General features: G+C 44.2%; 1 protein-coding gene across 13 annotated transcripts in view; it reads left to right on the top strand.

Annotated features, from left to right (window-relative positions):
- LOC139262901 (rap guanine nucleotide exchange factor 6-like) overlaps positions 1-23,039 on the top strand; it is a 448,770-nt gene that overhangs the window by 90,663 nt on the left and 335,068 nt on the right. Inside the window, exon 2 of one of the 13 annotated variants that reach the window (XM_070878174.1) lies at positions 21,877-21,968. The exons of the other annotated variants lie outside the window; for them this stretch is intronic. The gene's annotated coding sequence lies outside the window, so the exon portion shown is untranslated. The remainder of the gene's footprint in view (positions 1-21,876; positions 21,969-23,039) is intronic. 13 annotated transcript variants of the gene reach the window in all.

Below are 23,039 nucleotides of genomic sequence, written 5' to 3' on the forward strand. Positions count from 1 at the left end.
CCCTCCCTCCCTTCTCTCTTCCCTCCCCTCCCTCCCTTCTCTCTTCCCTCCCCTCCCTCCCTTCTCTCTTCCCTCCCCTCCCTCCCTTCTCTCTTCCCTCCCCTCCCTCCCTTCTCTCCCTCCCTCCCTCTCTCTCCCTCCCTCCCTTCTCTCTTCCCTCCCCTCCCTCCCTTCTCTCTTCCCTCCCCTCCCTCCCCTCCCTCCCTTCTCTCTTCCCTCCCCTCCCTCCCCTCCCTCCCTTCTCTCTTCCCTCCCTCCCTCCCCTCCCTCCCTTCTCTCTTCCCTCCCCTCCCTCCCCTCCCTCCCTTCTCTCTTCCCTCCCCTCCCTCCCTCCCTCCCTTCTCTCTTCCCTCCCCTCCCTCCCCTCCCTCCCTTCTCTCTTCCCTCCCCTCCCTCCCCTCCCTCCCTTCTCTCTTCCCTTCCCTCCCCTCCCTCCCTTCTCTCTTCCCTTCCCTCCCCTCCCTCCCTTCTCTCTTCCCTTCCCTCTCCCTCCTCCTCCTCCCCTCCCTCCCTTCTCTCTTCCCTTCCCTCCCCTCCCTCCCTTCTCTCTTCCCTTCCCTCCCCTCCCTCCCTTCTCTCTTCCCTTCCCTCCCCTCCCTCCCTTCTCTCTTCCCCTCCCTCCCTTCTCTCTTCCCTTCCCTCCCCTCCCTCCCTTCTCTCTTCCCTTCCCTCCCCTCCCTCCCTTCTCTCTTCCCTTCCCTCCCCTCCCTCCCTTCTCTCTTCCCTTCCCTCCCCTCCCTCCCTTCTCTCTTCCCTTCCCTCCCCTCCCTCCCTTCTCTCTTCCCTTCCCTCCCCTCCCTCCCTTCTCTCTTCCCTTCCCTCCCCTCCCTCCCTTCTCTCTTCCCTTCCCTCCCCTCCCTCCCTTCTCTCTTCCCTTCCCTCCCCTCCCTCCCTTCTCTCTTCCCTTCCCTCCCCTCCCTCCCTTCTCTCTTCCCTTCCCTCCCCTCCCTCCCTTCTCTCTTCCCTTCCCTCCCCTCCCTCCCTTCTCTCTTCCCTTCCCTCCCCTCCCTCCCTTCTCTACCCCTCCACCCCTTGCTGTCAGAAACAGACACTGACAGACAGAGTGAGAGAGAGACACACACACAGAGATCGAGACACTGACAGAGACACACGGGGGCGTCCCAGCACGCTGTTGCAGGACTCCCGTTGCTGCAGTTAGTAAGTAGAAAATGTTTTATTGATTTTTTAAAAATAAAATATTTTTTATTGATTTTTTTGATTGATTTATTGGTTGATTTATTGATGTACTTACCATTTATTATTGATGATGGCTCTTTTTGTAAAACTCAAGTCTTTAATGTTTGTAAACTTCCCTTTAAACCCCCCCCCCCCATTTCCTACGCCTGATTTGTAACCTATGCCTGATTTTCTAAGTGTAGGCAAGGTTTTTCTGAGCGTACAAAAATCTACACTTACTCCATTCTAAGTTAGTTTGGAGTAAGTTTTCACTGCCTAAACTTTTAAAACGGGCGTAAGTGGCCGGACACACCCCCTTTATAAAAAAAAAAAATTCTGTTCCAAACTGAAACTGTTCTAACTGACTAGAACTGGAGCAAACTAAATGCCGAGAATTGCAATTTCTAAGATACTCCATTCTAAACCAGTTGCTCCAAAAAAACAGGAGTGACTCAGGCCGAAACTTGGCCCCATAGTTTCCTGCTTTTTGTCTGCCTCCTTTTTCAAATAGGGGCGTTACATTTGCAGTTTTCTATTCTGCTGGGACCTCCCCAGAATCCAGGAAATTTTGGTAAATTACAACCAATGCATCCACAATCCCTGCCGCTACTTCTCTTAAGACCCAAGGATGCAAGCCATCAGGTCCAGGGGATTTATTTGCCTTTAGTCTCATTATCTTACTGAGTATCACCTCCTTCGTGATTGTGATTGTTAAGCTCCTCCCCCCCCCCCCCCCCCCCCATAACCCCTTGACTATCTACTGTTGGAATATTGTTAGTGTCCTCTACCGTAAATACCTGTTTAGAGTTTCTGCCATATGCATATTCCCCATTACTAATTCCCCGGTCTCGTCCTCTAAGGAACCAACATTTACTTTAGCCACTCTTTTTCTTTTTATATACCTTTTGAAACTCTTGCTATCTGTTTTTATATTTTGTGCGAGTGTACTTTCATAGTCTATCTTCCCTTAATCATTTTTTAAGTCATTCTTTGCTGGCTTTTAAAAGCTTCCCAATCTTCTGTCCTCCCACTAGTTTTGGCTACTTTGTATGCCCTTGTTTTTAATCGGATACTGCCCTTTATTTCTTTTAGTTAGCCACGGATGGCTTTCTTTTCTCTTGCACCCTTTCCTCCTTACTGGAATATATTTTTCTTGAGTTGTGAAATATCTCTTTAAATGTACACGACTGTTCATCAACCATCCTACACTTCAATCTGTTTTCCCAGTCCACTTTAGCCAACTCTGCCCTCATACCTTCATAATAGTCTCCTTTATTTAAGCTAAGTACATTGGTTAGAGATCCAACTTTCTCACCCTCCATCTGAATTTGAAACTCAAATCATGCTATGATCACTCATTCCAAGGGAATCCTTTACTAGGAGATTGTTTATTAATCCTGTCTCATTACACAGGACCAGATCTAAGATACGATCATGGCTGATCTGATCATGGACTCAGCTCCACTTCCCTGCCTGCTCCCCATAACCCCTTATCCCCTTATCGTTTAAGAAATTGTCTATTTCTTTCTTAAATTTATTCAATGTCCCAGCTTCCACAGCTCTGAGGCAGCGAATTCCACAGATTTACAACTCTCAAAGAAGAAATTTCTCCTCATCTCAGTTTTAGATGGGTGGCCCCTTATTCTAGTTCTAGTCTCCCCTATCAATGGAAACATCCTCTCTGCTTCCACCTTGTCAGGCCCCCTCATAATCTTACATGTTTCGATCAGAATGTTTGTTAAACTAAGAATGTGTTATAATTGAATTATATTATTGGCCTCATGGGCCTGGAACTCTAGTGTTGGTAGGAAATGAACGCAGTTGATAATACTACCCTCCACACTTCTTCTCTGTGTGAGTACCCCAACAAGGCCCCTCTCATTTTCCGCATTTACAATGTGCCCTTTGGCACCGTAATGTAGGCATGGGGTCTGTTTCCACATGTATGCTGACATTCAAATGTATCACTGCACCACTTCCCTTGATGCCATCGTTAGCTATGTGCTGTGAAACTGCTTCTCTGATTGAAGTCATGGGTGAGAATTTCTTTCAATTGATTATTGGAAAAATTGAAGGTATTGCATTCCTCTCTGCCAAAAACGTTGTCCTGTCACTGACTCCGTTTTCCTAGCATGCCGCTTAGAGTGCAATCTCGATGTCCTGCTTCATCTTGAGCTACGTTTCAATGTATATAACCTGGCCAAAACGAAGATTGCTTGCTTCCAGCTCGCAACCTCACCTATTCTTGCAACTGAAACCCTAATCCCCCTCCAGGCATTATTTCTCCACCTAAGCTACACCTTCCATAAATTACAGCCTGTAAAATTCCACCACCTGTATCCTGTCATGCACAAAGTCCAGATTGTCCATCACTTCAATCCTTGCTGCCTAATCTGGCTCCATATTTGCCAATGCAGCGATTTCGCAATCATCTTCATATCCCTTTAACTTTGCCCTACCCTACCCAGTGCCCTTCTCCACACTGCCACCATCAGAGACAGAGGACTCAACTGTCAGAGTTTTGCTCTCTTTTACTCTATGAAATGCTGTGGTACGTTTTTCTAATTTTAATGCAAGATATAATTAGCACCACTGCACAGCCCTTGTGTCAAATACGGGACCTTCCTGGTCCATCTGGCTAAATACCATACCACGTGTTGTCATTCCTTTGAATGAAGAGAGCAGTCAATAATATGACATTCCATGTTTGCAATAACGAAGGTTAAGCATTTTATGGTTAAATAACTTTAGTTTGGAAGCTTATCTAATTTTTAATCCAAGGTTAGTGCTAAATGTTAATCAGTTACTAAGTATGGTTCCATGAAAACTGAAACAGGAATTTAAAATGTAAGTAATTAGAATCTAAATACACTGAAAGCCAATAACATAATTCGTAACTTGGGAACATTTTGTCTTTGCGTGAGCTACTACTTTGAGTGTTCTCTGTGGTGATAGAGCCTGAAAGGTAGGACAGATTGAATAAGGAGTTCTTGGGAAAGCTGGTGTGGCTGAAGGAGCCAATATGGAGTTTTCTGTGTACAGTCGGGGGTGTATATGTGAAATATTAATAATATGCTTGTTCAAAAAATGGCATTTTATAAAGTGACCATAAAAATTAAATGAACAGCTTAAACCCCTTCCAAGTACTCACTGGCAAAATATAACAAACTTTCATAATTTCTCTTTTAAATAGTTTCACCAATGTGGAATAAGTTTGGACATTTCTTCGTTGTCTTGCATCCATAGCACAAAACTGCCCTAATAGCTGCTGTAGGAAATGGAAAAATGTTAGTTTGATGCATCATGGAGGTCCTGTTCCAAAGTTCAGAGTGGCGGGTGGGGGAGGGGGCACTGCATTCTACATCGAACCATATTATATCTAAGCTGTTAAGTGTAAGGCCCATGCTTTCATATGCCTCAGTGAATACATATCCTGGAGATCAGCTTCTGATTGTGCACAGACGCAGGAGTCATCCGCATACTGCAGCTCAACAACAGAGATTGGGGTGATCTTGGACCTGGCTTGGAGGCGGTGTAGGTTAAACAGCTTCCCATCCGTAAGACAAAGGTACTTCACCAGCCTGTCACCGCCGCATAGCACTACCCTTCAATCATCAAGATCCACGCGTGGCCTTGGACAACGTGGACCATTTCCCATATCTCGGGCGCCTCTTATCAACAAAGGTAGACATTGATGCGGAGATTCAGCATCGCCTCCAGTGCGCCAGTGCAGCCTTCGGCCGTCTGAGGAAAAGTGTGTTTGAAGACCAGGCCCTCAAACCTACCACCAAGCCCATGGTCTACAGGGCTGTAGTAATACCCGCCCTCCTGTATGGACCTCAAGTCGCTGGAGATATATTACCAACGATGTCGCCGCAAGATCCTGCAAATCCCCTGGGAGGATAGGCGCACCAACATCAGTGTCCTTGACCAGGCTAACATCCCCAGTTATTGAAGCACTGACCACACTCGATCAGCTTCGCTGGGCAGGCCACATAGTTCGCATGCCAGATACGAGACTCCCTAAGCAAATGTTTTATGCAGAGCTCCTTCATGGTAAACAAGCCAAAGGAGGACAGCGGAAACATTATAAGGACACCGTCAAAGTCTCCCTGGTAAAGTGCGACATCACCACTGACATCTGGGAGACCCTGGCCGAAGACCGCCCGAGGTGGAGAAAGTACATCCGGGAGGGCGTTGAGCTCTTCGAGTCTCAACACAAAGAGCATGAAGAGGCCCAGCGCAGGCAGCGGAAGGAGCGCGCGGCCAACCAACCCCACCGATCCCTTCCCTCGACGAATGTCTGTCCCACCTGTAACAGGGTCTGTGGCTCTCATATCGGACTGTTCAGCCATCAAAGAACTCACTGGAGTGGAAGCAAGTCCTCCTCGATTCCGAGGGACTGCCTATGATGATCTAAGCTGGGACTACTTGATGCTTACTGGGTGCCTGACATGGAAATTGTTTCAGTCCCTGCATTAATATTCCTTATTGTGCACAAATTCATTAAAAAACTGTATTGGGGCTGCTGTATTCATTGTATTCTCAGGCTTTCATTACTTGGCTCCCAACACTTTCACTGCTGATTAGAAACCAAGTATTTTGGGTCATTATTCGATATGAGAAACATAGGGGTCGAAATTCGGTCCTGCCGCTTTCGAGACGGTGTCACTGGCTGAGTGCTGATTTTAACGCCTCAACTGCAAAATTCAGTTTTGCCACAAAAGAAGAGAGCGCAGCGCTAAAAGTGGCGTTGCACACTCATCCTCGAGCGCCAACAGAGCAGCATCTCAGGAGGCCTACCGAATTTCCTGATGGTAGGCGAGTTTTAAAAAAAAAAATGAAAAAAAGTTTCCGACACTTTCCCTCACCCATACTTCCCCAATGGTCCCATTAATACCTAAATGCAAAAAAAAAATAACCATAAACACTTACCTTGATCCCTGGATGCTACCACCCTGGGATCCCCGATGTCCCACCACCTTTCCTAGGCTGTATGGACGCCTACCGGTAAGGCCACCGTACTCTCCTAAATTTCGGAGCCATGGCAGCAAGGGATTGCATGCTCTGACGTCACCACATCTTGCTGCTGCCCCCAATGTCCAACTAAATTTCCAGTCAGCCCAGGAACCGGCCGCCGAGAGTAAGGACTTAGTCGCCCTTTGCAACGGGTGGTGTTAAAAGAATGAATTTTGACCCCATTGTGTTTCTCTGAATTGGAAGCCACATAAGGAAGGATATACTTGCATTGGAGGCTATTCAGAGAAGGTTCTCGAGGTTGATTCTGGAGATGGGGGGGGGGGGGGGGGTTGACTTATGAAGATAGGTTGAGGAGGTTGTGCCCATACTCATTGGAGTTCAGAAGAATGAGGTGTGATTTTATCGAAACATAAGATAATGAGGGGCTCGAAAGATGGATGCAGAAAGGATATTTCCACTCATGGGGAAAATTAAAACTAGGGGACATAGTCTCAGAATAAAGGGCAGGTCATTTAAAACTGAGATAAGAGGTTGTAAATCTATGGAATTCTCTGCCCGAGAGAGTTGTGGAGGCTGGGTTATTGAATATATTTTTGAGTGATAAGGGAATAACGTGTTATGTGGAGCGGGCAGGAAAGTGAATCTGAGTCCATGAGCAGATCAGCCATGATCTTTTTAAATGGCGAAGCAGGCTCGAGGGGCCAGGTGGCTTATTCCTGCTCCTATTTCTTATTATGTTATACTTTGATCGGCTTTCAACTTAGAATTAGATAAATGGATAGGGGTGTGTGTTTTGCAGACAACATACCTGTGATATCAAAAAGAGTTAGGGGGGTTGGAGAGAAAAGGAAAACTGAGACTAGATTTGCATCTGACTCCATTAAGAGTGCTGCATAATTGGATCAAATGGGGCGGCGGAGGAAGCTTCTGTTTTAAAACCATCAAGGGAACAGGCCATACTAGATTTAATGATGAAGAACAACCCGGAGTTAGTTAACAATCTGTAAATAATGACCAGAATATGAATAAATTTGATATTAGATGTGAGCGGGAGAAGGGAGAGTCCCAAGCTAAGGATTTAAATTTAAGTAAGGCAAACTTTGAAGGGTTAAGAAATTAATTGACAGTAAACTGGGCTGAACTGTTAATGGGTAAGCCTGCAGGCAAACAATGGGACATCATTATTTGGTACAATACAAAACCAGTGCATGCCTGTAAAAGGCAAAGGCTCCACTTGTGTAGTTAAGCAACTATGATCAATAATTGAGGTAAGGGAAAGGCTTGCACAAATGCAAGTTAAAATCCAGCATACTGGGAGCTATAAAACGCAGCAAAGGGATACAAAGAAAGTACTAGGGTACAAAAAGGGAATTTGAATATCAAAGCTAAAGGTAAAAGTTTATATAACTATGAGAAAAATCTCCAGGATCTGATGGTTTCCATTACAGAGTAATAAAAGAAATAGGTGAGGAAATTGCAGCTGTATTAGTCATAATGTAATGGTACGGTAGCATAGTACCATGGTACGGTAGCATAGTATCATGTTACTGGATGAGTAATTCAGAGGCCTGAACTAATAATGCAGAGACGCGAGTTCAAATTGTCAATTTGAATTGAATCTGCCGTCCTTGTCTAGTTTGGTCTCGATGTGACTCCACACCCACATCAATGTGGTTGACTCTTAACTGCCCTCTAATATGGCCAAGCAAGCCACTCAGTTGTAACAAACTGCTACAAAAAAATTACAGTAAGAATAAAACTTGACTGACCACTCGACATCAACCTAAACATTGGATTCAGACACGACTAAGACATTCCCAACCCAGTCGCCCCTGCACAGTCCTCTTCACTAACATCTGGGGACATGTACCAATTGGGTGATCTGTTCCATAAACTAGTCAAGCAATAGCATGATCTAGTCATACTCACAGAATCAGTACTCCTCCATGTTGAACATCACCTGGAAGAAGCACTGAGGGAAGCAAGGGGACAGAATGTACTCTGAGTGGGGGACTTCAAGAGTGACTCGGTAGTACCACTACTGACAGAACTGCCAGACTGGGCTTTCAGCAAGTGGTGAGCGACCCAACGTTGGGGAAAAAACCTACTTAACCTCGTCCTCGCCAATCTACCTGTCGGAGATGCATCTGATTATGACAGAATTGGTAGGAGTGACCACCGCACATTTCTTGTGGAGACGCAGTCCCGTCTTCATATTGAGGACACTCTCCATTGTTGTTGCATGGTACTACCACCATGCTAAATGTCACAGATTCAGAACAGATCTTGCAGCTCAAAACTGGGTATCCATGGGGTGCTGTGGGCCATAAGCAGTGGCCGAATTGTATTTCACCACAATCTCTTAGCCCAGAACAATACCTCACTCTACCATTACCATCAAGCTAGGAGACCAACCCTGTTTCAAATGAGGATTGTAGAAGAGCATGCAGGGAACAGCATCAGGCAAATCTGAAAATGAGATGCCAACCTGGTAAAGCTATAACACAGGACTACATGCATGCGAAACAATGGAAGTAGTATGCTTCATGGACAGAGCCAAGTAATCCCAGATGCAATGGATCAGATCAAAGCTCTGCAGTCCTGCCACATCCTGTCGTGTGGTGGACAGTTAAACAACTAATGGGAGGAGGAAGCTCCATGAACATCCCCATCATCAACGATGGTGGAGCCTAGCACATGAGTGCGAAAGAGAAGCGTTTGCAATCACCTGCAGCCAAACATGCGGAGTGGATGATCCATCTGGGCCTCATCCTGAGATCCCCACTATTACAGATGTCAGTCTTCAGCCAATTTGATGTGACATCATTAAACTTTTGAGCGCACTGGATACAGCAACTGCTGGCCCTGACAACATCCTAGCTATATTGCTGAAGAACTAGGCATGACTCAAACCAAGCTGTTCCAGTACATCTACAACACTGGCATCTACTGTACAATTTGGCGAAAACAAGCTTTTTGGGCTTTTTGGACATTACTATTCACTGTACAACAGAAGGGCTAACCTGGACAAGTGCAAACATATTTAACTTGAATACACATCAGCTGGGCGGTTATGAAAATGGCTGAAAGCAGGAACATCATGGTTGATGCGCACCTTTTGTCATGGAATGGGAAGCCATCAGTGAGACATTAAGTAAAGTGGCCGGGGTTTCAGGCCATTGAAAGACAAAGGAAACGATGTGGCCACCCAGACTTTTTGGAACCAGATCCACAGGAAGAGCCTCCGTATCAAAGAGACAGGCTGAAGATGTGTCTTGTTTTTCAGTTGGACAGCCTCAGGTGGGGAGGATAGTTGGAAAGAACGCAGTCTTGCAGGTATAAGAGAAGGCAGTTGGCAGCCATCTCGAGTGCTCTCCCCTCGTCTACGCCTGCTTGCAACACACAAGGACGGAGCACTCCGTCTGGGACGGAGAGAAGGAACCACCATCATCGAGCCAAGAGAGCCTTGCTACTTCAACTGGGAAGCTGATCTTGAGACTGGACTTGAATACACAGTTTGGTACGGACCCAGAAGATAGCGCCTCATCAGGAGAAGCAGCGAGTAAGCCAGAGGGGTAATTGGTGAGCATTTATCCCAGCCCATGCATCTTTAAGACCACCGCAAAGTGTGAAAGAGTGTTATGCGTCCCAACCAAACTTTAGAAGGTCTTAGTGAGGAGGTTTTTTGCAAGGATCATGAGCATACGCACATTTCTGTTGGACAGATTTCAGTGGTACTTTTGAATCTGAGCAGGGGTGTTTTAGATTTTGGTGCTTAGCGTTAAGGCCCTAATTAGCCAGGCCGGACTGTGTTGTACAGTTTGTTTGTATTGCACTACCAGGGTGTGTTTTACTGGGAGCAGATGTGTTTTCACTTGCATTGTGACAGTTGAAATCGAAAGGATCTGTCTATGACTGTATATTACTGTTCACGACTATAATTCCAGAGTCTAGAACTATTGTAAGAGGGATGATTCGAAACCACCATGGGCAAAACCACTTACACTACCTAACACTGGAAAACTGCCCAGCTATGTCCACAAAAAGCAGGACAAATCCAATCCGGCCAATTACTACCCTGTCAGATTACAATAACTTGCATTTATATAGCGCCTTTAATGTAGTAAAATGGTCCAAGGCGCTTCACAGGAGTGTTATCGAGCAACATTCGATACCAAGACACACAAGGAGATATCTGGGCAGAAGGTTTTAAGGAGCGTCTTAAAGGAGGAAAGAGGTAGAGAAGTGGAGAGGTTTAGGCAGGGAATTCCTGAGCTTGGGCCCTAGGCAACTGAAAGCACAGCTACCAATGGAGTGATTAAAATCAGGGATATGCAATTGGAATTGGAGGGGCGCAGGGATCTTTGAGGGCTGTAGGGCTGGAGGAATTTAGAGATAGGGAGGGGCAAAACCATGGAAGGATTTGAAAATGAGCATGAGAATTTTTAAATCGAGGTGTTGCTTAACCAGAAGCCGATGTAGGTCAGCGATGATGGGTGAAAGGAACTTGGTGTGAGTTAGGATACGGGCAACAGAGTTTTGGATTACCTTAAATTTCCTGAGGGTAGAAGATGGGAGGCTGGCCAGGTGTGCGTTGGAATAGTCAAATCCAAAGGTAACAGGCATGGATGAAGATTTCAGCAGCAGATGATCTGAGTCAGGACAGAACTGGGCGATGTTACGGAGTTGGAAATAGGTGGTCTTGGTGATGGCTCGGATTTGTAGTTGGAAGCTTATCTCGGGGTCAACTGCGACACCAAGGTTGCAAACAGTCTGGTTCAGTGTCAGACAGTTTTCAGGGAGAGGAATGGAGTTGGTGGGTAGGGAACGGGGTTTGTGGCAGAGACTGAAGACAATGCCTTTGGTCTTACCAATACTTGGAAGAAATTTCTGCTCATCTAGTACTAGATGTCAGGCAAGCAGTCAGACAGTTTAGAGACAGCGAAGGGTTTGAGAGAGGTGGTGATGACGTAGAGCTAGGTGTTGTCAGCGTACATATGGAACCTGACGCTGTGTTTTCAGACGATGTCGCCGAGGGGCAGCATGTAGATGAGAAATAGGAGGGGGTAAAGGATAGATCATTGGGGGACACCAGAGGTAACCGCGTGGGAGTGGAAAGAGAGCCATTGAAGATGATTCTTTGGCTGCAACTGGATAGATTAGAATGGACCCAGGTGAGTGCAGTCCCATCCACCTGGACAATGATGGAGAGGTGTTGGAGGAGGATGTCGTGGTCAACCGTGTCAAAGCCTGCAGACAGCTTGAGAAGGATGAGGAAGGATAGTTTACCTAGGGGTCACCATTGATCAGAAACTTAACTGGATCAGCAACAAAAATGCTATGGCTACAAGAGCAGGTTAGAAGCTGGGTGTTGTGTGGCGAGTGACTCCCCACCTAACTCCCCAAAGCCACTTATGTTGAAAGCTGGTACCATCACAAATAAGACAGTTGTGCCCAATGGGGAACAACCAATAAAAAATGTAAATTAACCCAAATTTAAATGAAACTTAACAAAACAAATCAAAATGTTGTTTCTGGGGGTGATGAAGCACTCCAGTTCCTGCAATGCCCACTGGTCGCAGAAGCCCTCAAACATACCGGCGGACACTGCATGCTCCATCTGCAGGGACACCCGGGCACAAACATAACCACGGAAGAGAGGCAGGAAGCCTGTTAATGGACACCGTGGCCCGGTCCAGGAGCAGTCCACCAAGGAGATCCTCCGATCTGCTGACTCTCCTCCACACCGGGTGCCCAAAGATCAGGAGCATGGGATTGAAGTGCAACCAAAAATTGAGGAGCAGTCCCTTTTAAAAAAAATTGGAAGGGGGCTGCAACCTCTCACACTTATTGTATACATCAAACACTGACTTCTCTAGATTGCAGAAATTGCAGGCAGCCCAGGAATCTGTAAACCTACTTAAAAATTTGTTGCACTGGACTGCTCCCTGCATGCCAAGTCCCCAATAGAAAAGGGGAGGACTCCTGCATAGAGTCCTCTATTGGGGAATCCCGCCAAGATGACATGCCAAGGCGGACGGGGAGGACAACGAGATTGTGCAAGATCCGCCCGTACAGGAAACCCCTCCATGCAGAGTGGAAAGGCATGGCAGGGATCGCCAAGAGACGGGTCATGCTGAGAGACACCAGCTCCTGAGGGAGGTTTCGGGGCTTGGCGTCGATGAGGAATTCCATCTGAATGAGGGTCATCTCGGATGGGATCACTCCACGCTCTTGAGCCTCCTCAACACACCTAGTGGAGTCAGGGCCAAGTGCTTCTTTTAATGTCTCGATGGCTTTGGCAGCGTTCTGGATGCAGTGCCTTGACATGCACTGTACTAGCTCCTTTGGCGATATCCAGCCCTTTCATTCGCCATCCAATACGGCACTGACTCTGGTTACCTTGCCAGTCAGGGCCCTCCCCTCCGTCGGCCACCTGAAACCATGGTCATGGAGGTGTGGATTCCTGAGCAGCGGTTCATGGAGGATAGCCGCCACTCCTGACAGGGAAGAACTCCGGCTGGAGCCAAAGCCACACCTTACAAGGCACAAGTCAGAAGTGTGATGGAATGCTCTCCACTTACCTGGATGAGTGCAGCGCCAACAACTTTCAAGAAGCTCGACAAAATCCAGGACAAAGCAGTCAGCTTGATCGGCACCCCATCCATCACCTCAAACATTCACTCCCTCCACCACTGGTGCAACATGGCTGCAGTGTGTGCCATCTACAACTCGCCAAGGCTTCTTTGACAGCACCTCCCAAATCTGTGACTTCTACCACCTAGAAGAGTAAGGGCAGCAGACGTATCGGAACACCATCACCTCCAAGTTCATCTCCAAGTTCTCCTCCAAGTCATACACCATCCCGATTTGGAAATATATCGCCATTCTTTCATTGTTGCTGGATCAAAATCTTGGAACGCCCTCCCAAGCAGCACTGTTGGAGTACCTTTGCCATAAGGACTGCAGCTGTTCAGAGGCAGCTCACCACCACCTTCTCGATGCATTTGGGGATGGGCAATAAATGTTGACCTGACCAGTAACTCCCACATCCGTGAAGGAGTTTAAAAAAACAAAAATTCCCAATTTTGGAATTGTGGCTTATGGATTGGAAAATTGCAAATATCACTCCCATTGTTTAAGAAGGGAGGGAGGGAGAAACCAGGTTACTATAGACCTATCAGTTTAACATCAGTTGTAGCATAAGAACATAAGAATAGGAGCAGGAGTAGGCCATACGGCCCCTCGAGCCTGCTCTGCCATTCAATAAGATCATGGCTGATCATCGACTTCAGCTCCACTTTCCTGTCCGATCTCCATATATCTTGATTTCCCCTAGACTCCAAAAATCTATCTATCTCAGCCTTGAATATATTCAGAGATTCAGCATCCACAGCTCTCTGGGGCAGAGAATTCCAAAGATTCACAACCCTGAGTGAAGAAATTCCTGAGAGTTACTGGAATCTATCCTCAGACAGAAGCAGCGAGTACTTGGATAAATATGAGCTGATTAAAGAAAGGCAACGTGTATTTGTGAAGGGTAGGAAATGTTTGACTAATTAGTTTAATATTTTGAGCAAGTCACTGGCATGGTGGATAGGGAAGTGTCTATGGATATTGTCTATATAGACTTCCAGAAGACATTTGATATGGTTCAGAATGAGAGATTATTAGCAAAAATGAAAGTGCACAAAATTGGAGGTAACTTTGTGACATGGGTCAGTAATTAATTTTGAGGTAGGAGACAGAGAGTAGGGATAAAGGAAATGTTCTCTGACTGGATGTGACAAGTAATGTTCCACAGAGATTTTGCATTGGGGGCTCAGCTTTTCACCATATAAGTTAATGACTTGAATAAAGGAATGGAGAGTTATATATCCAAGTTTACTGATGAAACTAATTTAGGAGATACAATAAGTTGTGTACAAAAGTGAGGAAGTTATGCTTCAGTAGTAGAGTCTTGGACACACCCATCTGGAGTACTGCATACTTGGGCACCGAAACTCAGGAAGGATATATTGGCCTTGGATGGAGGTATAGCCCAGATTCGCCAGAATGATACCAGAGCTTTAAAGAGTTGAATTATGAGGACAGGTTACATAAACTTGGCTTGTGTTCCCTTGAGTTTAGAAGATTGAACGGTGATCTAATCAATGTCTTTAAAATGATGAAGGGGTTTGATAGGATAGATACAGATAAACTATTTCCTCTGGTGGGGTATCCAAAACAATGGGCATAATCTTAAAATTAAAACTACGCCATTTAACAGTGAAATTAAGCACTTTTTCATCCAAAGGATAGTGTAAATCCAGATAAACTTTCTCCTCCAAAAGACTGTGGATGCTGGCTCAGTTAACATTTTCAAGGAATATGGAGCAAAGGTGAGTAAATGGAGTTAAGGTATGATCTAATTGAAAGTCTGAACAGGCTCAGGGGCTGAAAGGCCTGTTCCTTGTTGGAATAGACTGGCCCTGATTATTTCCAGCACTCTTAGTGCTGGTTATTGCCACTAGGTTGCACTATAAACATTAAGAACTCAACCTCAATTTTGAGCCATTTTGTACAACATTATATGTAAATATATTTTTCTATATAGTAATAGACATAACAGAGTAAATTATATTAATACTGTGCATGAATTGATGAGTAGGTGGGGGCTAGAGAGAGACCATCATCAATAGTTTAATGTTTTCTCTGAAAATGTGTCCACTATTTTATATTTGCTCTCTGGAAGAGGGCAATGTTAGCAAGGCTGCAATTATTGCCCATCTCAAGTTGTTCTGAGAAGATGGCGATGGGCCGCCTTGAACTGCTGAAGTCCGATGCTCCACAATGCTGTTGGGTCGGGGATTCCAGAATATTGACCCGAAGGAATTTTATACATGCACAAGTCAAGATGTTGTTTGACTTGGAATGGAACTTGGGGGTGATGGTATTCCGACGACTTTGCTGCTCTTATTCTTGGTGGTAGCTATTGTATTAATTGAATATAATCTTAGATTTAGGAGATATTCAGCATCATGGGACACTTGTAGTGTAGAACCACAGATGGTCAATTTATGAGGGACAAAATCCGCCCCCCCCCCCCCCCCCCTGCCATTGGATGAAATGTTAAAACATATAAGTAGTTGAAATGGATGCCATTTGCTGGTAAAGACGGGGGCATTCTTGAGGAATGCATCTGCTGTTAGCAAACTTCGGTTGCCAAAATCTTTTTAAAGCACTTTTTTTGAAATATAGCTTGTAAAATAAAATCAGCGTTGCCTGTTTTTAAAAACTGATAACCTCATAATACTGCCACTTTGTTAAGCTTGGTTCTCAGACTTTAATGTTTCCTACATAATCATCATCATCATCAGCAGCAGTCCCTCGAAATCGAGGAAGACTTGCTTCCACTCAAAGTGAGTTCTCGGGGTGATTGTGCAGTCCAATATGGGAATTACAGTCTCTGTCACAGGTGGGACAGACAGTGGTTGAAGGAAAGGGTGAGTGGAGTTTGCCGCATGCTCCTTGGCTTCTGCATGCTCTCGGCGACGAGACTCGAGGTGCTCAACGCTCTCCTGGATGCTCTTTCTCCACTTAGGATGGTCTTGGACCAGGGATTCCCAGGTGCGGGTGGGGATGTTGAACTTTATCAAGGAGGCTTTGAGGGTGTCCGTGGAACGTTTCCTCTGCCCACCTGGGGCTCGGTTGCTGTATAGGAGTTCTGAGTAGAGTGCTTGCTTTGGGAGTCTTGTGACAGTCATGCGGATGACGTGGCCCGCCCAACGCCTGCCACACAACACTGCCAACGCCCCCCCCCCCCCCCCCGTCATCAAAATCCATGGTATAACCTTGCACAACCTGAACCATTTTCCATACCTTGGGAGTCTACTATCAGCAAGGGCAGACATCAATGACGAGGTCCAACACCGTCTCCAGTGTGCCAGTGCAGCATTCAGTCGCCTGAGGAAGAGTGTTTGAAGACCATGACCTTAAATCTGGCACCAAGCTTTATGGTCTACAGGGCAGTAGTGATTAGTGATACCCGCCCTCTTATATGGCTCAGAGTTGGACCATATACAGTAGACACCTCAAAGCGCTGGAGAAGTACCACCAGCACTGCCTCTGCAAGATCCTGCATGTCCACTGGAAGGATAGACGCACTAATGTCAGTGTTCTCGATCAGGTCAACATCCCCAGCATCGAAGCACTGACCACACTGTTTCCTGCATTATACCGAAGTACTTAATTGGTTGTAAAGCGCTTTGGGATGTCCAAAGGTCGTGAAAGGCGCTATATAAATGCAAGTATTTCTTCTTTGCTTCTTAATCCATTCAGTAGTCAATTGCTCTCTCGAAAGGTTGTCGGCAAACTCTGTAATTGTACTTGCTGCCTTTAGTGGCAGAAATTAAGTACTGCAAGGTTACAATTTTCTGTAGGTTCAACTTAAATATTTTTACCTTTTGTAATTGATGGGCTCTAGACCATTGAATGGGATTCTCGCCGCTTTTGTGGAAGACCAATTACAACAAAAAAAATCACAAGTGCAAGTTATAGGTGGCATAGTACAGTGTAATTTCATGCAAAGTCTTGGTCGGGTGGTTGGGAAAGCAATGCACCTCACGTGCTCAATTTCTCCCCACTGGGGGTCATCCTCGACACCGGAGTCATCCTCGACTCCGAAAGAGTGCCTAAGAGGAAAACTGGATGTGTATGAGAGGAAGAGTTTACACACACCAGTTTCTGCAGCTTCTTGTAGCGAGGACAGCAGTATAGAAAAAAGTTGGTTGTCTGTGGTGCACTAGAGCCCTAGAAAATGGGAAGAGAGAAGATATCTTATAAAGGAGAGACTTGGTTCTTCCCCATCCCACCGACTCCCCCTTCCTAAAGGCTCAGCATGGTAAGATGATGAGTTGCTGAGCCATAGAGACCAGGAAGGAACCAGATTCAATTCCTGGTAATATGGGTTCAGAATCCTTAGGTATGGAAGGTAATCAGCTCTATTTCTGCTGGTGTATAGAGTTGCGGGTCAGATCAGCCATGATCTAATTGAATGGTGAAGCGACCTTGAGGGTCTAAATGGCCTCCAGTTCCTTTGGTGCTCCTGCAACTCTTGCTGAAAAGTGTACATTCACGTTGGATGAGAACAGGTGAATCACTCCACAGTCAAATTGCTTTCGAGACTTGCAGAGAAATAACAGCTACATGGGCGAGATACTGGAAGCCTGTGAGATACTGTAAGTCTGCCAGTGCCTGCCATTATGACGTCGATTCTTCCAAAAGAGGTGCAAAGAAAAGACTCTGTGCACTTCATATTTTGTGTATCTCATAGTTGCTTTTAGCAGAAAGTTTATTTTAAAAAGGAAACTGTTAACTTGGGACCACTTAACTTGGCCTGAAAGGAATTTTTTTTCCCTCATAAACACAAATAACCATTTGCAGTTACATGTGAAGTGATCTGAGGAGGAAATTCCATTGTTGTCTGACTGATTTTAATCGTGATTTTGGCTTCAAAAATAAAGAACACAATTATGCGATTAATGCCTTGTTGCATTCAGTTTTCAGTTGCTTGGAGGATCATTTCACTCTTCCGAAACTACTTTTCTGCTGCTGTTGCTGATTCTTCTTCTTTATGAAGTCTTACAGCTGTGTGGTCATTTTCTTTACTGACTGTTACACTTCAACACTTGTCACCCAGTAATCAGCATTAAGTGATTCCAGCATTTTATACAAGTTAAAGATCTGTGTCTACATACGACACCATCAAACCTTCTTTGGTCAAATACATCATGGGTGAGAAGCAGCATCAGTCTCTTCTGACATTGCATCTTGTGCTGCCAATGCCAGGTGACGTATATCATCTTGATTATTTGCAGGCGAGCTCCCTCCAAACAACGTACCATAACCCTAATGTCAGAGAGACCCTTATTGCAATAATATAACATTTCCATAACCTCACTGAGTGGGATTGACAATTTAATACCAAATTGCAGCATATATTTGTGCTCTGAACTTTTGCCCATCACTGACTGGATGAAACTTGCCAAAATTTATTTCACTTGGGACCAAAGAGCAAGGGTAAGATTTTATCCCATCAGTCTGGGAAGGATGCCCAAGCTTCATCGATGAAAGGACTTCCCTTCACTAATCTTGACATCTTAAAGTGTGGTGCCCAGAATTGGACGCAACATTTTAGCTGAGGCCAAGCCAGTGATTTATAAAAATTTCACACAATTTCCTTGCCTGTTGTGACTCTAATTCTCTTTGGTTTTTGCTTGCTGTGTGTCAGTTGTCACTGCCCAGCGCCTTGGGTCTATTTTAAACAATTAAAGTGCTACAACATGTTGGCCTATGGTTTCACAGACTGTGGAGCTGAGTGACTTCTGTTGGATGTACGCCATGCACTGTTAGTGCAGCACCTCTGCTTCACAAGTGGTAGTCAGCTGACCTCTGCTGAGGAACCCCACTGAGGAGGATTAATGTTCACAGTCAAGATTTCAATTGAAGTTAGTGCTGTGGGCCGCAAGGGAAGGGAGACTATTATTCAGAGAAAGCTTTTCATCCCGTAGTCTTTAAATCCTCCCATTTAAATTGTCGGAAAATAATGGGCTTTTCTCTGATGGCTTAGCAAGTAAATGTACCACATGATGCGATACTTAGCAGGAAAGTCTCAAGTTCAAACCCTGACCTCTACTAAGTTAGGTATCCTCAACTGGGCAGCAGTGGTGGTGCTAAAGTTGGACTCCTCGTCCTTGGGAGGGGAAAAGAAATCCACTTGGATGCCCACGCCTGATCATAATGACCAATGGTGCAAAAATAGATTTGTGGACATTGGGCGAGGGCACAATTGGGCATGGCTGTGAGATCTCCATGCTTTAGTAATCTGTGGACACTGTTCAGACTTGCATATGAAGGGTGAGGGCCTGAAGACGAACAGCACCTGGAACTGTGTACTTGACGGGTCAATACCTTTGGGAGAGCAGAAGTGAAAATCTGAAGCAGAAAAAGGTTTTAATTTTATGTCCGACACACTTTTGATGAAAGCTACATTATAGTTAAATAGAAGTGATGCTAAACCTCATCCTGTTTTGACTGTTCTCCTTTCTCAGTTATTGAAAGGTTAGTGGTTTTCCTTTGTTTGGATTGACCACATTTTATGTGAAGTTTAAATTAAAACATTACTTAAGTTTATTTATGCTAAATCTGTTTGATTTATCTCCCATCTGTCTGGCTAAAACTTAACAAATCAACACCAATTATTTTAATATTTAATATTCTACAAATACAATAGATTTGTGCCAGAGCAGAAAAAGGAAAGCTAGCTAAAGCACAAGAACAGAGCTGAGTATTTTACTTTGGTTGAAGTTTGCTATTTCGGAATGGAAACTGATTGTTTCTACATTTTTTTTAGTCAAGACATTGGTTCCTGTTTTCAGGTGAACCGTTCTCGAGTGTCATGGGTTTTGAAGATAATATATATTTTAATGACTTTTTATTTTCTAGACTTACTATTAATTTCCTCCCCGTCTCTCTGCCTTCACACCCAGATTATTGTTGGGGAGGAGGTATTAATATGGTTTGTGATGTGATCTGTTGAGGTGGCCCTTGTTCAGTTTAATCAAAGATACATCATTAATGCACCTAATGCATTAAAAAAAATCCTTTTCACTAAAAAAAATCTTTTCTAAAGTAGTCACCTAAACAGGTGGACGGTCAGCTTCCCAAGAAATAGCAACGGATTTGTCATGACTCTTGAAACTTTTTATCTAGTTGTAACGTTAAAAAAAACTCAGATTGATGGTTTAATGTACTTGACTGTTAGAACAATTGGATCAGTGGAGTTGGTGAACATGTGCTTCGTGTGGCACAGAAAGTGTCATCCGTGGATCTGCGTTACTCTCTCCTGACAAATATTAGAGATGCTTTTCATTGAGTTAATGGAGCTTTACTTGTCCACTCATTTTCCCTATTCGAAGGGCTGAGAGGTGGTGGAGGTGGTGAAGGGTGAATTAATGTGCAGTACAGTATCGATTAAATGAATTCCTTGGCCACCCTGTCAGCAACAGCTGATGACATTCCAGGGTTCATTTAATGAGTAACTTCTGGTTCAAGTGGGACCAGTGTGTTCCCATTCATGGTAAAGAGTAACTGAGGCCAAACTTTAGCATTAATGAATAACATTTCAAATCTCTGCAATAATTTGAATCCATCTCAGCCAAAATGCTGTTGCACTATATATTTGGTTTTGAAAAGTTAATTTGCTCTTTGTGCATAGATTAGCTCTCGAAACATTCATTCGCATCAAAAGATATCGAAGGAAGGTTGTCACCAGTGACTCTGAGCAGGTGTTTCTTTACTTGTGCAGCCTCGAAGTACGTTGGTTAAGGGTGCTTAAGGATGTTTCATGCTTATGGGGAAAAACCTTTATGATAAATTAAGGTTTATGATTTATATTTCTAGTAGAATTCATTTTTTGTGAGAGCTGCTACTGAACCCTTGCATACAAACATCGCATTTTACAGTCTACTTATTTCTATTTCCCTGCCCATTTCCCATAACTACTTACATTTTTATTTTTCAAATATTTACCCAATTGCCATGTTTGTCCTGGCTACAGCTGTCTTTGGGTGCACTTTGTTTTGCAATCTAATAATAAATCCATTTTAACGAGGGTGCTTCTCGTATTAAGTACATTCTCGGGTAACACACTCAGTGGCTCCGTATACATTATATTGTGTATAAATGGAGGGTGAAATTTTTTTGTCTTGCACCTATTGGTATTTTCTGTGCCACACTCCATTGCTCAGTGAAAATAATTGGGGAACAATTTAATTGTGGCCTTGCAACTGCGTGAGAGTATTTAACTTTCTGAATTCTATATTTTGTTCTTGTAGTTTTTTTTCAGTTAAGTAACTGTTTTCTATGGCTGAGGGGGCAGCCCGTGCTCCCAGATGTTTATCGATGCTAGATTTGAAAGTTGTGAAATATATTCTGTTTCAAATAAACAACAATCTTAGCCTCACATATGCTGCGGAGCTGCTACATTGCACATTGGAGTTGATCAAGGAATTGGCTTATCAATCCTGTTGATCCCAATATGGTACTGTCTTGATGCGGTCAATTGAAGAAAGTTGGAAGATGTGTCTGTAATTGCAACGTGGGTACAGTTGAGGAAGGCGCTTCTACCCCTCCACACTCATCGATGCAGAAAGATCTGACCGTCCCTTCCATCGTGGCATCCAACTGCTTCTTAAATAATTCCAGGACTTTTGCCTCTACTTCATTCTTCTTCATTACATATGTTGTTTATTCTCTGTGAACAGCTTCCTGTCATCAGTGCTAAATTTGCAATTTAGTGGTTTGAGCCTGTGACCTTACAATAGTTTAGTTTGAGGTAGGATTACAGATTTACCATTTCATGTCCATTTGCTATTTTATATACCTCTAAGGTCAGCTCTCAGTTGCCTCCTTCCAAAGCTGAGTAGTCCAAGTTTTTCACATCTTTCTTAATAATTCATTTCTCTAATGCTAGGGATCAGTCTCCTGGTTCTTCTGAGCTCCTCACCGGGCTTGAATATCTGCCTTGTGTCTTGGTGACGAGAACTGGACAAAGTACACAAGGTGTGGTCCAGCCAGAGCACTATACCATTTGAACATGACTTCCTTCAACTTGTATTCTACTGTTTTGGCTTTGTATAGTTCAGCATTCTATTTACTTTGTTGATTGCTGCTCCACAGTGATTGGACTGTGAAAAGAAAATCACAAGAAAATGGGATAGCAGGATGATGACAAAAGAAAGGACATAAGTGAATGAAGAAAAGGAATTTTGGTATGAAAATTTATCGGTGATTCACAAGTAGCTGTCCATTAAGATAAGCAATCTGCAGCAAAGGTTGGTAATTTTGAAAGTTCTTACTGTTTTGAAGCTTTGGCTGAGAAAGATTCCAGTGGTTTCTGTGAATCCAGATGAACATTGAGCATTGTGGTTTCCTAGATCTTTTGCATGTTCATCCTCAGCTATTTCAAAACTACTCAATGAGTGCTTATGTTGCCCATTATTTTTTTGCTATGAGATGTAGCAAAGAACAAAAATCTGCTTTCTTTCTGTATGGTGGGAACTTGCTCATATGCAAGCACAGCTGTCACAGTAGTTGAGTTAATGAACTGCCTGGCATGCAAATTACTAATCTGAGTTTATGCCTTTTATCCTAAGTGTTTTGAAATGGGTAAAGAAAGAACTTGGATTTACATTGTGCCTTTCACGATTTCAGCACATTAAAGCCAATTTGATTTTTCACTGATGTAATGAAGGGAAACACTGCAGCCAGTTTGCACACAGCCAGTCCCTCAAACAGCAATGAGATAAATGACCAGATAATCTGTTTTGGTGGTGGTGAATGAAGGATAGATGTTGGCTAGGACGACAGGAGAATTCCCTGCTTTTCTTCATATAGTACCGGTCCAGCTGAAAGGGCAGACGGGGTATCTCATTCAAAAGATATCAATGGAAGTGGCAGCTTAGATTATGTGCTTGATCCTATGACCTTCTGACTCAGAAGTGAGAGTACAACCATTGAGCCAAAGCTGACACTCATAAATGACATGCATTTAATAGTCAGTATGAATGACTGTGCTCCCAGTAATGTGAGCTAGTATTACGAGCTATTAATTTCTCTCTGCTTCCTGTGAACTCAAATGAGCATGGCTTTGCATCTTGGCTAACAGTGTTTATATCTTGTACATCGCTGCACATCTGATCAGAATCACTTTGGTTTTTGCAGTTCACATAATAAACTGAATTGTAGTTATTTTGTTCTTCTCCTTTTGGACTCTCCTCCTTCCACCTTTCACTCCTCCATTATCTTGGTCTTCATTCTCTCCCTCCTACTGTCTTACACTT

This window comes from Pristiophorus japonicus, chromosome 4 (assembly GCF_044704955.1).
Source record: "Pristiophorus japonicus isolate sPriJap1 chromosome 4, sPriJap1.hap1, whole genome shotgun sequence".
Lineage (NCBI taxonomy): Eukaryota > Metazoa > Chordata > Chondrichthyes > Pristiophoridae > Pristiophorus > Pristiophorus japonicus.